At 42.0% G+C, this 17673-nt stretch overlaps 1 protein-coding gene across 2 annotated transcripts in view; it reads right to left on the reverse strand.

The window, feature by feature from the left end:
- Positions 1 to 17673, reverse strand: part of ZNF395 (zinc finger protein 395) — a 44743-nt gene that overhangs the window by 17744 nt on the left and 9326 nt on the right. The window lies entirely within an intron of this gene.

Consider the following 17673-nt stretch of genomic DNA (forward strand, 5'->3'; position numbering starts at 1 on the left):
TGCCCTCCTTCTGCACAGCACTCATAGTTCTTTGGCTGTCCTGTGGTTCATTTCCTTTGGGTTCGCTAGCACATTCCTAATCTCTGCCGTTCCAGGTCCTCTGTACCCTCCTAGTCATTTATTCGTTAATAATTAGTTGAGGAATTGCTATGTGCAAAGCACATTCCCCAGTGCTGTAGGAGGTATAAAATACAAGGCTGTTCATAGACCTCTATACCAATGATAATTCATTCCCCACCAGGCTAACTCTACTGCAGTCTCTTAAGTTTGGCATTTCAAGAGACTATTCCAGCCACATTTCTCCTCCCTTCCACTCCCCCTCCCCTGGCCACACTCACACCAGAAGAAAACCATCATCACAGCTATGAATTCAAACTTATTTTGAACAGTTCCATAAACTTTCCCTACTTTGTCCCAAAGTGTCTCGGGGCTTTGTTTGGGTCCCATGCTATCTCCACATCTCCTAATCCTGGCCTCTTTCCAACCATATTCCAGCAAATTATGCTAAGCAAACATCTCTACAGTAACACAAATGGGAAAAATAAGTTTAAAAGATAACGATAAAGTTGCAGACACCGAGAAAAAGTAACTGGCTCATTTTTACAAGTATTTTACTCCAAGCTTCAGATAGCATGGTATCGGAATCAGATGGAACCAGATAGCATGGAATCTCTACCATGATTTCCCTAGAAAGCAAAGAACAGATAAGAAAAGGTCAGAGTCACAGCATCCTATAGAGTTCCTGTTTAGCTGTCTGGTGACTTCACAGTGTTACTGAATAACACTATTGGGAAGCTTTACTAGAACACTAAAAAGGAAGAAAAATGTAAGGAGTAAATTATTTACCACTACAAAAAAAAAAAAAAAGTATATCCAAGCTAAGTCAGTTCTAGGAACTCAGTCATCTACCCTCATCCTTGAAGCCTCCAGCCAGAAACAAGAACCTCTGACTTTTTAATTTCAATGGGTTCCTAAGAGCTAGAGGCAAAGCCGCAGTGCCACTTGGAGACATCAGATGGCAGCACCCATCCAGGAAAAAAAAAAAAAAAGAAAAAAAAAAAAAAAAAAAAGGAAAAAAACCCAACCTTTTCTTGACCAAAAAACACAGTGGCCACCCCCACTTTTCCACAGCAGGAAGTCTGAGGTTTCTAGCACTGAAAATGAAGAAAGGATAATATTTCCAAAATTCCTGGGCTTCCAGTCTTCAGATGGGGCCTGAAATATTTGGCTAACAGACTCTGACGATGTTTTTGTAAGCCTTTTTCTTTTTTAATTTAAAGGATACTTTTTACTTGGTTTGTGACGCCCAAGCCCTCCAAAGCCTGCTGGATTTGTGTCAAGTTGGTGAACCTGTCCACTTCCAGCCTGTCCCCACATGCATTTGCTTTCATTTTGTTGTGATGCTTGTTTCGTTGCTTTTGTTGTTACTTTTAATTTTTTTTTTAATTTTTCAGTTTTATTTAAATCGAAGTTAGTGTAATAATGATTTCAAGAGTAGAATTTAGTGATTCATCACTTACATACAACACCCAATGCTCATCCCAGCATTTGCTTTCATTCTCTCTGGCCTTTCTCCTTTAACTGGCCCAAATCCACTGAAATACATTTTATTATTTGATTTATTTATAGTATGCCCACATCTTAATTTTTAAAAGCAGAAGAGAAACAAGGAAGGGAAACTGCCTTTATTAAGTACCTAATTGGCACTAGCTTTCACAGATTGTACCTAATTAAATCCTCAAAAACAACTTGAGATCAACAGTCTTCTATTTCTGATGAGGAAACTGAGCCACAGAGAGGTCAGCTTGCTGAGGCTACACAAATAGGAGCCAGTGCTCCTGGGCAGGGGAAGGGAGGTTTCTAGTAGGTGTGGGGTCTTTCAAAATAAAACAGTCAATTAAGCCACTTTTCATCTACATGGTATTTTTTTCCTATGTCAATGAACCTTGATAGAAAAAAATAGCTCCCTGCAAGTCTCTCCATTTCTTTGTGCATTTTCTTTCCTTGAAAATCTCTTCTCCACTTGGCCTCCTACCTACAAAATAAAGGTCAGTGCTTTAGCATGACCTTGTCAAACAGTCCAAGTCACTGTTAATCATTCAGTGGTTCAGGAAGACCTTTACACACTTATTGATTGCCCTCTGAGAGGGCACAAAGAGATAATGGGACAATCCCAAAAGTTAAGGAAAATTTTCGCTAAGTTTATACTGGGAATTGATAGCTGGAAGTGAAGAATACAAATCAGACTAAATGTAGAGCAGGCAGCATCACCAGGGGCGATCAATGCCTCTCTTGTGCTCATTAGTAAACTCATTATTTTATGGACATGGCTTTATGGACAACATCATCAACAGAGTCCTTCAGGGATTCAGAAATGAACTGCAGTACCTACAGGGGTCTATGATGCAAGTGGGTAAAGGAGCCAGGTTAACTCTGGACCTAGAGTGACTTTCTAGGATCACCTACTACTTTGCACCTTGAGTGAGGATCCTACCGTCCCTCCTTAGCATGCTTCTCTCAGTCTAACTATAGCCTCCTTCAAACCCCTCTTCCCTCATATCTACTTCTAGTCATTCCCCATATGGATTTTCTCTTGGGAGCTATCGGTGGTCCACATAAAGAGCCATGCCTTAATTTACTATATGGGTCTAGTGCAACAAAGAGTGATCAAGAAACATCTATTTCAGGTTAACGCTAAAAGTGTTTCAACAAGTAGCCAAATCCCACTTTATGAAGTTATCTGTAGAATTCTTTGAAGCATAAACTCACTCTAAAAAACAGCCTACCCAGTTATGGACAGCTTTAAGAGGATCCTGAGTCACCTTGTGCTTCTCACCCTGCTGTTGTCACTAATGGGTGGGGTTGGCTGCCCTCATATATTGGTCAGTGTCCAAAAGGGGTTAACTCTTTTCCAGGCTCAGCAAACATATTCTGATGTGCTAATAGCCCTTAATGAGGACATCTGCCATCAGTTAAATAACTGGAACAGACAGAATAGGAAAACAAACCCTTTCTGTGGTTCTGAGTTGCAAATTGCTATTTGACATGTGACTGGTGCTGGACAACCACCTGTCTCAGCACACGTACGTGTGTGTGCATGTACTCATGCACGATGGCTGCTCTCTCCTACCACCCAAGGACACTGCAGCAAGCCAGGACATCACCTAATGGCACTTACAGGATGCAAGTCGTAAGGCAACGTGATTCAGTACACAACTAATGGGATTTCTTGGGAGTTTTTTGTTGTTGTTGTTGTTGTTTTAAGGAGAGTGAAATTTGGAATAAGGCTCCCATTTGCTAAATCCTGGGTGCTTGCTTCCTCTCTAATGAATAGTTTATGGAGCATGGTGAGGGACATCAACCCTCTGCCAAGAGTTTCAGGTCCTCTACTAAACCTCAGCTTTCTGCCTATTTTATGATCTCCACTGGGTAACCACTACCCAGAATAACAGCTTGAGTTTTCAGTTCTTTGGCTAGTATTTTGCATATCAGTCTTAAATCTTTTATCAGAAAGCTATTTTTTTCTCTTAAAACTATAAAGTTTTAACTTAAAATTGTTTTCACTGTGATTTTTTTCTTCTAAAAAGTTTAAGTTTCTTTATTTAGAGAGAGAGAGAGAGTGCGCAAGCTGGGGAGGAGCAGAGAGAGACTCTCAAGCAGACTCTGCACTGTCAGCACAGAGCCCGATGTGGGGCTCGAACTCATGAACCGCGAGATGCAACCTGAGCTGAAATCCAGGCGGTCGCTTAACTGACTGAGCCATCCAGGCACTCCCCACAGTGATTTTCTAAGCTCATCCAAAGGTCAAAATATTGTAGCAAAGCATATCTATTATTTTACAACAGAACTCACTGGAGAACAGGATTCCCACACAATTCATTTTCCAGCAATTCTTAGCCAGGGATGATCTCTGTCAAGAGATGCCATGTGCATTTACAGCATATTTATGACAATATGCAAACATGTCTGTGGTCTTCATAGTTTTCAGATCACCATTTGAACCCTGGCAGAAACCAGCTGTCATACTCTGTTATTACCACTGGTGGTTCTAAAGCTTTGTGTTTTTTCCTGGAGTGCCTTCTCCAGAAAAAGTAAAAAACTAACAAACAAAATACTGCCTTCACTGGTCATACCTCAACCTTTCTTCCCAGAGGACTCTGCCCAGCCTGGCTTTTGAAAGAAACCCCTCCAAGAGTGGCCAAGGGCCTAAGCTAAAACTTTCAGACCTCTCAAGTTATTTATCAGGCCCTATTATAGCATTTCAAAATATGTGGTGTGCATTTTAGATTTTCACAATACAAGCTTTAAGATATACAGCACTGGGCACATTAGTGATTGATTCTGTACCAACATTTCTAAATCAGCTGTTTGAAAAATGACCATTTGGACTCTCAGGGCATTCTAATCATCTTCTTTTTCTGATGGTTTCAGAAAGCTAGATTACACCACATCGGTATATGATGGGTTAGACTACCAGTAAAATTAAAATTATAGACTATCAGGATTGACAGGCACCTTAAAGGCTGCCTATCCCCCATCCTCTCCACAGCATCCCCCTGTGAGTACCGAGCCTTCCCATTATTGTAATACATGTAATAGAATAATGGAAGGAAAAAATAAGGGTCCCAAATAGCACTGCTATTTTCATATTCCAGCAGATGGGCCATAGAAATAGGTCATCTGATCTAGTTACACTGAATTTTCTCCAGCAAATAATAAAGGACCCTCATCAACAAACACTTTTGTTAGTCTGACTGCACAGCGATCATTCAATCAAGTAAAAGGGACCATTCTGTTTGCACTGCCAGCAGGGAAGGAAAGCTGTTTTCACAGTTCTGCCCAGGAACAAGCACTTCCCCTTCCTTCACACCTAGCTCCCCGGGTCGCTTTCAAAACCGCTGCTGTGATGCCCTTTGTTCCGCTGCTCTGGCCTGCATACACTACTCTGTTACACGAGACACTTCTCAGGCCAGTGCTTGGCACATGGTCAGGCTCAGGGATCTATTTCTACCGCTGCCAGTAGGGCTGCAACTCCCTTAGACTGTAAGCCCTTTGAGGACACAGACCAAATCTCGTTTAGCCCATCAGATTTAGGATTTTTAAATGGATGATACTCCTGTGGGTGAGGAGAGTCCCAGGTTCAAAAGTAACGTCATAAGAAAGAATACCTGCAGCTTGCCCTAAAATGAAGGCAGGTTATCAAAAGCAAAGATAGAGTTTTAGTGTTCTATTGAAAACAGGCAGAGAATTTATATAAAGTAGCAGGCATTAAAGAAAAACATGCTTGCAAATGTGCTGTGTGAGGGAGACAGTTTATGCAGCACTGTTTTTGTACATGCATGGGGGGAAGGGAGAGCACATAAGGACATATGTACGTGTGTGTGCGTGCATGCACTGTGGTTAAACCTGATCTCAACTGGGCTAAAACTATGAGCGTTCCAGAAGGAGGCGGGGAGATGAGTGATTGCTGACTCGGCATTTTACCCAGAGCCCAGTGGGAGGGAGGGAACCAGGAGCTGACTATGTCCTGGAGAACGAGCCACAGAGAACTAACAGTTCTCTCTAGCAGTTTTTAGAGTAGGCATGTAAGAGATCTGCTCATTAACTCAAACCACCAAGGACTGTTCAAATGACACTTGGGTTTACACTCACTTTAATGCACACATTTGGGGTCTTCCTTTTCTTCCTGACCTCCCACCAACTCAAAAAAATATGGAAGGACAATATAATCTCCATTTTACAGCTCAGAAAACTGAGGCTCCTCAAGGTCATTTATTTGCCCAAGCTAGCAAGCTGTGGTGTTTACAGCTTTCTTGGATCCTCTCTGATCTAGTTCTGTCTTCTGTACAAGTGGAGACCCAGCAGCAGGACAGGGGCTCAGGTTGGAGGGCTCTGGAGTTCCCAGCCCTGATGCCTTCCCCATGGCCTTAGCTGATCTTCATAGGACTATGAGAAAGAAAGTGTGAGTTTCACTGGGAAGAGGGATCTATCAGAAGAAGGGATCTAATAGAAGGGACCTATTACTTTTCATAGTAATGCAAAGCTCAAGCTGGCAACAAAAGAACCACCCCCAAAAATATAAAACATGGAGGCACCTGGTTGGCTCAGTCGATTAAGCATCTGACTTTGGCTCAGGTCATGATCTCACAGCTGGTGAGTTCAAGCACCACATCGGGTTCTGTGCTGACAGCTCAGAGCCTGGAGCCTGCTTCAGATTCTGGGTCTCCCTCTCTCTCTGCCCCTCCCCCACTCATGCACTGTCTCTCTCTCCCTCTCTCTCTCTCTCTCAAATACAAATAAATATTAAAAAGAATTTAGAAAAAAAGAATAAAACATGGAGGTGAGAATTTAAAAAGCCTACCAATCCAGAGCCCATTAGCATAAGGCCCTGAGTAGTGCACATGCCAAAAGGGAAGCCTGTGCAGTAATGACGCTCAAGGTGCCAATCCTGAGACAAAAAAAAAAAAAAAAAAAAGGCAGAGAAATTCATTCTCTATTTTTTTTTTTTTCATGTAAGTGGTTAAAGTAGAAAAAACTATTTTGGATTCAACAGTCATTTGAATGAATCATCACATTCCCTAAAGACAACCTACAGAATGGGGGAAAAAATACTTGCAAACCATATATCTGATAAGGGATTAATATCCAAAACATATAAAGAACTCATCCAACTCAACAGCAAGAAACAAACAACAACAAAACCTACAAATAACCCAATTAAAAGTGAGCAAAAGACCTGAACAGACATTTCTCCAAAGAAGATATATAGAAGGCCAATGGGTGCATGAAAGGATGCTCAACATCACTCATCATCAGGGAAATGCAAAGTAAAACCACAATGAGATAACACCTCACACCTGTCAGAACAGCCATCATCAAAAAGACAAAAGACAACAAGTGCTGGTGAGGATGTGGAGAAAAGGGAGCGCTCGTGCATTGTCGGAGGGAATGCAAACTGGTGCAGCTGCTGTGGAAAACAGTGTGGAGGGTTCTCAAAAATTAAAACCAGCACTACCATACTAGTAATTCCACTTCTAGGAATTTACCCAAAGGTACAGAAAACCTTAAGTCAGATATCTCTGCACCCCTTCATTCACAGCAGCATTATTTACAATAGCTAAGAAATGGAAACAACCTAAGTGTCCATCAATGGATGAATAAAGAATATGTATACATACACTATGGAATGTTACTCAGCCATGAAAAACAAGTAAATCCTACCATTTACAACAACATCGCAAACAAGCAAACAGAAACTCATAGAAAAAGAAATCAGACTTGTAGTTACCAAAGGCAGGCAGATGGCGAAGGGGGGAATCAGAGGAAGGTGGCCAGAAGACACCAACTTCCAGTGATAAGTAAGTGATGTCCCAACATGATGACTAGAGCCAACACTGCTGTGTGATCTATAGACAAGATGTTAAGACAGTAAATCCTGAGGAACACTTTCCTCCCTTTCTTCTTTCCTTTTTATTGTATCTATATGAGATGACAGGTATTAGTTGAATCTGTTGCGATCATCATTTCACAAAATATGTAAATCAAACCATCATGCTGTATGCTTTCAACTCCTGCAGTGATACAGGTCAATTATTTCTCAATAAAACTGGAGAAAATAATAATCGCATTTGTCCACAATGCTAAGTAAACAGATAGTGGGGCTTGTAAGGAGGGTGTGAGCCACCCGCTGCCTTGCCTGGCTGGAATCAACAGGTAATAAAAAGGCAGCAGCCCTGTCCTGTGGCGAATGATCAGAGCACAAAGGGGCTTCGGGTGCCCAAGAAAGGTGCCACCTTGTCTGGGGGCGGGCCAGCAGAGTGAGCCCCAAAATTAAACATAAGAAACCATGCACATGCAGACAAGACAGGTCAACTCAGAGACACCCAACCAGGAAAGATAAACAGGTAAAGGGATCAAGGTGCCCCCAATATCTCTCAGGAATCCAAGATTCATCTGGGAGACACCGGTCTAAAAGGCAAGCTAATGGGAAGCTATAATCTCGGAAACTATAAATCACAAGAAACGTGATGTTGGCCTGGCAGAATATTCTAGTGGGTGAAAGCATTTAAATCCTGAAATAGGAGCTGGACACCAGAATTTGTTCTAAGACCAAAATGGCTGACTAGCCAATGGCTACAGACCTGTCTGGCGAGAAGGGAGGTGGCAAGCTACTACAAATCAACTTTTAATCTAACTTTTCCCTTTATTCCCACTCCCCAATTAACTATGTGTGTTTTCTGTTTCCAGATGGGGGGCAGCTCCTCACCCTATCACTCTATCACCTTCCCCTGGGAGACTCTGCTATGCTCTGAGAGGGAAGCATTCCTCCAATACCAACGGGAATGCTTCCAATCCCCCAGGAATGCCATGGCTCAGAGAGGAAAAAAGGCTAGACACTGCTGAGGGGCTGAACCTGGCTCATCAAAATGAACACCCAGCCTGTGCAGGAGAAGCTGAGCCAAGGCACACTCCCTGCAGGGGGCACTTCTCTAGGGAAAGAACAGCTGGTAGATAGGGATGCGAACAGGTCTACCTCCACCTGTGTGACTTGTGACACTCAGTCACCATCTTGGAACCTCAATTTCCGGCCTCACCTGTGAAAACTGAGAAAAGTTCCCAGCACCAGGAAGGAACTCGACAGACGTGTTTCCTTCCCCGTCCCCTTACTCCAGACCAGTGCTAGATAGCTACGTACCACAATGGGCCACTCTGAATGCTCAGCAGCCACTGTCAAGCTGGCATCTGGGAACTGCGATTAGCAAAGGATATTCAACCAGAACCAGTAATACAACGACTGGCTCTAAGGGAAACCAAGAAGTAGGCTGCAGGTAAGCCACTGATTAACTGAAATCACAACAAAACTGATTTCGGCAAGATAGGGGAGTCCAGCATATTCCATTTGGAGGCCTGCTGGCCACAATGAATCAACCCCAGGGATCAGGGCTTAGAGTTCAACACCAAGCCAGACAGCTTTGCCCCTGCAGTTGAAAGCCAGAGCCCCAGGCCACTGCCCGTCTCCCACATGACCTGGCCCCTACTCACTTCACTCTCTGCACACAGGTCCCAATCCTGCTCTCCTCCCCCAAGCCAAAATCTCACTCTTGGTGCCCTGCCCAGGGTGGTTCAAGGCCTGCTGCCAAAGCTCCCTGAGGCGTAACTTGACCGGCCTCTCTGAACAACCTCCAGGGCCTGCCTCCTGCAGACACTTCAGTCTGAGATTCCAGCTGTCCCAGATCCGGATCAGGCCCACACCGGTGCAGACCCATATGGGAAACAATTCAGCACCAACTCACCAGAAACCCAGGGAAAGAAGCACCCCAGAACAGCGTTTTTAAAAACCTGCTGATATTCAACACATGTGCCAGGCTCTTACCAATGAACTGAACAGAATAATTAAGAAGCCTAAGCTTCAGACCCTGCCTTTAAAGAACCATGAGCTCCCACCTGGATCACACATCCAGCACTTGTTTATAAAAGCACTTAATATGCTCCGGAGCTACATTCATATATTTGCGCTGTATAATTAGATGAATGAATCAGAATGGGCTTCTTTCAGGAAAAGGCAAAGAACACCCAGCACTCTGACACTGAAACCTGAGAAAAAGACGGTTCTTAGCATTAAGCTCCTAAAGTTAGATGAATGTGCATGTTAAAATTTTAAGTGTTTGACATAAGTTAATTAAACTGAAATAAAGTATGTTATAAATCTATTAAAAAAAAAATCTGCTGGGTGCTTGGAGAGTGAGGGAGACAGACACGTTTCCCCAGAAAATAGAAAGTCGGCCTAAGTGAAAAGACTACAGACATCATAAAGGAAGACTGTTTAAATACACAGTGAAAAATGAACACAGTGGACAAGGTGCTTACCCAAAGCATGACCACTAAGGAAGTACCTTTCTCTGAAGAAGGCTGTTTAAGGCGTCTTCATGCCCCCATAACTGTGGGGCTGACGATGAGTTCAAATACAAAACAGAGATGGAGACACTGGATGAATGAGTGGTCAGTCACCCCCGTCTTGGCTCAGGATATCAGGGTGTCCACTCTTGAATGTTTCTCCTAAAATGGATAGGCTAATGGCATTGGTCAGAGAGCGCTCACTGGAGAGGATGTTCTAAGCCAAAATGCCAAAACAAATGTGGATCAATCACAGAGACCAGATGGCTCACGCTCCTGAGTTTTGAGACAAGTGAAGGATGAAATCAGTGCTCAGTAGGCCAAGATACACAGGCCATGGTTACGCGGCACTGGTGAGCTCCTGCCTGCCCCAAGGACAGTCAAGGAGGCCACCGCCACATGGAATCTCAGCCCTGTATCAGGCTAGCAGGTAGACTATACTTAGTTCAGAGGACTAGGACCTTTTGAGGGAAAAGGCACTGCCATGTGCGCGCGCACACACACACACACACACACACACACACACACACACACACAAAATCACATCTAACCACTTTGCTAGAACTGTTAGAGAATAAACTGGCAAAAGAAAAATAGGGATCTTCTATGGAATAAACAGCGTTTCAAAGACTGATGTTCTTTCAGGAATGTTCCAATAGCTATTATCTGCCAAAGACTTATATGCCAGTCACTTGCTGAGCATTTCATATACGGTATCACATTTCATTCCTCACGATAATCTCATGAGACAAGTACCATCAGCTTTTCCTTTTTACAGATGAGATGCTGAAACTCAGAGAGGTTAAGTAATATGCCCAAAGCCACACAGCTAGACAGTGACAGAACAGACATGTGATCAGATCAGATATGTCTGACTCCAAAAGCTATGCTCTGTCTACTATCTTATGCAAGAAAACTATGCATCAGGAAGAGTAAGAGGCTAGACTAAATAGCCTCTTAAAAGGCCCCTTGTTAGTAAAAACTTTGAGTCACTGAGAGGTTAATGTGGTATTGGTGGTTTGGGCCTGGAAGAGGAAATGAAATGGGCATTATGATAGCAAAGTATCAAGTGTGGGGCTTACCCAGGATTAGGACTACAATTATTCTTATTTAACACTTTTATAAATACCCCAGAGAGAATGCACAGTGAGACTGGGTTGCAAATGAACTCTAACTTCCCAGTTATGTGACCTCAGGCAGATTACCTCACCTCTCTGCCTCAGTTTCCTCACCTGTAAAATGAGGAAAACATTGGCTCCTACTCAAAGGATAATTTGGAGCTTTGAGGAAGCAATGCAGCTTTTTTCCAAAGTGTCTTGGTTTTTAAGAGTCTCATGGGGCGCCTGGGTGGCGCAGTCGGTTAAGCGTCCGACTTCAGCCAGGTCATGATCTCGCGGTCCGTGAGTTCGAGCCCCGCGTCAGGGTCTGGGCTGATGGCTCGGAGCCTGGAGCCTGTTTCCGATTCTGTGTTTCCCTCTCTCTCTGCCCCTCCCCCATTCATGCTCTGTCTCTCTCTGTCCCAAAAATAAATTAAAAACGTTGGAAAAAAAAAATTTTTAAAGAGTCTCCACACTCCTCTTCCTAGAGATTCTGATTCCCTCAGTCTGACAGAGAAGCCTAGGAAAAAAAAATGAAAAAATGCACTTCAAGTACTAAACGTTGTCCCTTCCTTGCAGGTAAGTGATAGCCAAAATAAATAAATAAATAATAATAATAATAATAACAGAAATAAGGCACCAAACTCCGGGTAGTGATGAGCCAAACTTATGGGAAGATCACAGGGGAAATTTTGAACAAATAGGGCAGAAAGCAGCCAGTAAATTTTAACAATGATAAAGGCAATGTAGTACATTTAAGGAAAAAACAGTATAACCATGTAAAGCTCCGGGGCAACAGTCAGAACGCCATAAAAAGACCTGTATGTCACTACAGATCAGACTGTCATACTACTGTGATCACAAAAGTCAAAAGACGAACAAACCAACTGTTTGTCCAGCACCAGCACCACTACAAGAGTACTAAAAACAAAAAGAAACACACCGCCCACCTACCCCCCACGCCATAAATTTAGAGATTCATCCACACTGGGGACACTGGTTGCTGCCCAACAAGAAAGAGATACTGTAAAACATAGGCTGTGTGGTGTGATGGGGAGGGCATGCTAAGAAAGCCAGAAAGATCAAGGCCAGGAGGGCCTCGAGAGAATCTATCAAACGGGAGAGATAAGGTGGATGCCAACTTTGTCCCCAAATCCTAAATGACCGAGGAGGGAATGCCTGTTAACACTGCAGGGAGACGGGAGAAGGAGATGCCTCAATACCCCCCAAAAGAAGGCAATATAAATACAATATAAATGCATTACTGGGTTTGGACAATAGTTTTAATGCAACAGTGGGGTTCCCCTGGGGTCAGAACCAGAACTGTTTTCATTAGTATCTGCACAAGGGATCTGAAGGCAAATACATGTGAAATAATTCAGGCTGCAAAAGGGTTCCACCTCTCACCAGCAAATAGGTGACCAGCAGCACCAGCATGTGCCTTCAAGAGGGACACAGCCAAGTCCTCCTTTGCCACACTGGCTCCTAAAGGCAAGGACTTGGCTTGACATGATGAATTTTCATCATTTCTAGAGTTCTCAGAAATCCAGAGACGATGGCAAGAAGTGTGAATACAGAGAGACACACATCATCCTTCTCCAAATAAAATGAAACTGTTAATAAAAGTAACATGACAGTGTTCTAGATTTTTTTTTAAGAACACTAAAATGCTTCCAAATGTGCCTCGCCCTTGGCTTGAGCATTTAAGCTACACTTTGTATTCTAAAGATGTCATGGAAAAGAATTACAGATGCATTGAAGGTCTCCCGTTAGGAAATTAACTGGATTTAAAATTTATCATCCAGAATCCTCAGTGTGCTGCTTATCCATCCTGTGATTCTTCTCCACATAACCACAACCAACATGCAGACCAAAGTCCTTGGGGAGACCAAACAGAACGAACCATGAGGCTCAAAGGGGTTCTTGCAACACCAACCCTTCTAGCCAAGCAGCCCTGACTCATGGGGGGCATACATCTAGCACAACCTAAATCCTGCCCTAGTCTTAGAAAACAATTGCCAGAGCAATCAGACATGAGAGGGGGAAAAAAGGCATCCAAATTGGTAAAGAAGAAGTTAAAAGGTCACTATCTGCAGATGATATAATACTATACATAGAAAACAGTTAAAGCCCCACCAAAAAACTATTAGAAGTTATAAATAAATTCAATATAGTTGCAGGACACAAAATTAATACGTACAAATCAGTTGTATTTCTACACACTAATAATGAAATAGCAGAGAGAAAAATTAGGGAAACAATTCCATTTACAACCACACCAAAAAGAATAAAATATCTATGTATACCACTGAAAACTATAAAACATCAATGAAAGAAATTGAAGATGACACATGCTCATGGATTGGAAGAATTAATATTATTAAAATGCCCATACTACCCAAAGCAATCTACAGATTTTATGCAAACCAAAAATACCAACAGAAATTTTCACAGAACTAAAACAAGTAATACTTAAATTTGTAAGGAACCACAAAAGACCCTGAATAGCCAAACCAACCTTGAGAAAGAAGAACAAAGTTGTACGTATCATAATGCCAGACTTCAAGATATGCTACAAAGCTGTAGTAAACAAAAAAGTATGGTACTGGCCCAAAAACAGACACATGGATCAAAAGAACAGAATAGATCCAGAAATAAACCCATGCTTATATGGTCAACTAATCTATGACAAGGGAGGCAAGAATATACAATGGAGAAAAGACAGTGTCTTCAATAAATGGTGCTGGGAAAATGGAACAGCTACATGCAAAAGAATGACCACTTGTTTACACGATACCCAAAAAGAAACCGAAAATGGATCAAAGAGCTAAATGTGAGACCTGAAACCATGAAAATCCTACAAGAGAACATAGGCAGTAATTTCTTTGACATTGGAAACCTTAGCAACATTTTTCAAGGCTTGCCTCCCGAGGCAAGAGAAACAAAACAAAAATAAACTATTGGGGCTACATAAAAATAAATTTTTGCACAATAAAGGAAACCAGCAACAAAATAAAAGGGCAACTCTAGTGAATGGGAGAAGATATCTGCAAATAGTATATCCAATAAGGGGTTAGCATCCAAAATATAGGAAGAAACTATACAACTCAACACCAAAAAAAAAAAAAAAATCCAATTAAAAATGGGCAGAGAAACTGAATAGACACTTTTCTAAGAAGACATACAGATGGCCAAGAGACACATGAAAAGATGCTGAACATCACTAATTATCAGGGAGATGCAAATCAAAAGCACAGTGCGATATCACCTTACACCTGTCAGAATGCCTAAAATCAAAAAGAAATTTTAAGAATTTTAATATTAAAAAAAAGAAATCAGAAGTATTGGTGAGGATGTAATGAAAAAGGAACTCTCATATACTGCTGGTGGGAATGCAAATTGGTGCAGCCAGTGTGAAAACAGCATGGAGTTTCCGCAAAAAATTAAAAATAGAAATACCATATGATTCCACTACTGGGTATTTACCCAAAGAAAATAAAAATACTAATTTTGAAAAGATATATGCACCCTTATGTTTACTGAAGGATTATTTACAATAGCCAAGATATGGAAGCAACCCAGTGTCCATGGATGGATAAATAAGATGCAGGGTATATACACAATGGAATATTACTCAGCCATAAAAACAAGAAGTCTTGACATTTGCAACAACATGGATGGACCTAGAGGGTATTATGCTATGTGAAATAAGTCAGAGAAAGACAAATGGCCATATGATTTCACTCATGTGAAATCTAAAAAACAAAGCAAATAAAAAAGCAGAATCAGGCTCATAAGTACAGAGAACTGATGGCTGCCAGAGGGGACAGGGGTGGGAGGACAGCCAAAATGGGTGAAGGGGAGTGAGAGGTACAGGCTTCCAGTCATGGAATGAGTTAAGTCATGGGGATGAAAGGCACAGCATAGGGAATACAGTCAGTGGTATCGTAATAGAGTTGCATGGTGACAGATGGTAGCTACACGTGTGGTATAGAATTGTTGAATCACTGTGTTGAATACCTGAGACTAATATAACATTGTGTGTCAACAAGAAAGAGAGGGAGGGAGGGGAGGGAGGGGAAGGGGGGAAGGAAGGAAGGAAGGAAGGAAGGAAGGAAGGAAGGAAGGAAGGAAGGAAGGAAGAGGGAAGGAAGGAAGGAAGGAAGGAAGGAAGGAAGGAAGGAAAGAAGGGAGGGAGAGGGAAGGAAGGAAGGAAGGAAGGAAGGAAGGAAGGAAGGAAGGAAGGGAGGGAGGGAGAAGGAAGGAAGGAAGGAAGGAAGGAAGGAAGGAAGGAAGGAAGCGGGGAGGGAAGGAAGGAAGGAAGGAAGGAAGGAAAGAAGGAAGGAAAGGGAGGGAGGGAGGGAGGGAGGGAGGGAAGACTTTACTTTGTATGTGAGCATGCTTCAAGTATGCCCAGGCCTACATTAAGTCTAAGCTAAGAACTAGCCTTATAATGTATCTTCCTTAAGATTTCAAATTGGAGTGCCCCATTACTCAGCAGTTGCTCTTTCCCTACCCCAGAGAAATACTCACCTGTGTTGCAAAGAGGCATGTGCAGCTGAGTTTATTGTAACAGGTTTTGTAACAGTAGATTTAGAAATAATTTAAATGTCCATTGCTTAGGAAGGTTCTTAGGAAGGCCATGCAGGAGTTGGACAAAATCAAGAAGTCCTAGATATACATACGGACAGGAAGCAATCACCAAGATGTTCTGTTGTGGAAGACAGGGAGCACAGCACAGTGCTCCTAGTGCCAGTTAAATACACTTAACTTGTTTTAAGTTCTATAGGTATAAACCCAAGTATGTAAAGCATCTGGACACCAACGAACTCCTAACAGTGGTTAACCTCTGGAGAAGGACTGGGATTAGGAGTGGCTGTCAAGGAAGATTTTGTTTCCTGTGGAAGGTTTGCATTGTTTTTTTTCCTACAGAGAATGTATTCATGTACTACTTTTGTAATGAAAGTTTCATTTAGCCATTTAAGTTTTTTAAAAAGAAAGAAACTGACCCGGTTCAATACATTTCATAATGTGTTGGGGGCAATTTCTATCTGAATCTGACACATGCTTTCCAGGAGGCTGAGCACTCAGCAGTGCAGAGAGTGGGTTTTGTAACACCAATCTTGTTACAATATTACAAGCCCAACGCTCTAACTCTGTGAATTCTTAAATTTATATGCTAGCTCAAGGAAGAGGCAAAAGATAGAAAGTATGTCAGGGGGCTTTCTGGGTAATCCAAGGGGATGTCCTAGGAGCAATTCCAGTTCTTCTGGCTGAGCGTTCTAGCTCTCCCAAACACAACCAACTAAACACCCTTGCCCAACCACACATATCCCACACTGGGCTGGCTGTGCCTCAGACTCTTCTACCTGGGAATCAGAATTTCTGACATTAATCTGGATGCCGTGGACTAATGAGAAAGAATCTGAATGCCCCAGCACACAAGTGCCAAAAATTATTTACTTACCAGGGCCACCTAGCCATATAGAATACTCCTCCACCTCTTCAAAGCACTACTAGAAACACATTTTAAAATTAAGAACCTACTAAGGCAAAACTAACCCAGGGTGACAGAAATCAGAGCTGAAATACTTCTGGTTACAGGGGAGGATAATCTGGTAATGGTCATAAGGAACATGTCTGAGGTGATGGAAATGTCTTATCTCAAAATGCATTTGTCAAAACTGATTGAACAGCACACTTAAGATCTAAGCATTCCACTGTATGCAAATTATACCTCAATTAAAAAAAAAAAAGCTACTCAAACACTGTTTCTCTGCTAGCTGCAGCAGAACTTTGAGCTGTCCTATCAGACATCTGAAATCTCTGTTGTGCTATGTAAAGAGCTCGAGTACCATGGCGACAGTCACCATAAAAATAGATAACAAGATTAAAATGGATAGAGGACACATGAATTTAAGAACGGCACACCAAGAGCAATTCATTTGCAGCAGAAGAAAAATAGAAAGAGGAGAGGGAGTTTTTCATTCCACCAGCACTTTGGGAAAAGAAAAAAAAAAAACAGCCACTGAATGTGGTTGTTTTTACTAAAAGAGTTTTATGGCTTCCCAATACTCAGAGGACAAAAAAGGCTGTGAGCGGTTATCTCTTATCATACTTTGCTTTAAAAAAAAAAAAAAAAGCATATGATACTCTGAGTGGTTTCCATGCCTCCTGTATGTGGCCCAAGGAACCAGTTCACAGCAATTCAACAAGCACAGCTGATGTGCCGCACACTGTGAGCCCCAAATGATACTGAGATAGAGGACACCCGAGCACTTTAAGTACACAAGCATTTCCAACCACAGTTCTAAATGGCCAAGTTCTGCCTATGTTTCTTACACGCAGCTAAAGTTGTCGTTCCCTATTTTGTGTACCCCCAAATTCTTTTACTCTGTGCAAAAAGAGCACCTTCTTGCCAAATACTGATTTTTCAAGTGCCAAAATGTGAAGATGGACAATGGAGACAGAAACCATCTCATGATATTCTCCAAAGATGAGATAAACCTCCATTCTCTCTGCAGAGCCAAGAAACTTCTGCTATGGGATTTAGCCCTAACAGTGCCCCCAACAACAACAAAAAAGTAATCCAAAAGTAGCAGGAAGAAAATCTAAAAACTTTAAATAATCAGAGTGGATTCTAAACAAACCATATATTTAAGTAAAATTTAGACAAAATTAA

This window comes from Panthera leo, chromosome B1 (assembly GCF_018350215.1).
Source record: "Panthera leo isolate Ple1 chromosome B1, P.leo_Ple1_pat1.1, whole genome shotgun sequence".
Lineage (NCBI taxonomy): Eukaryota > Metazoa > Chordata > Mammalia > Carnivora > Felidae > Panthera > Panthera leo.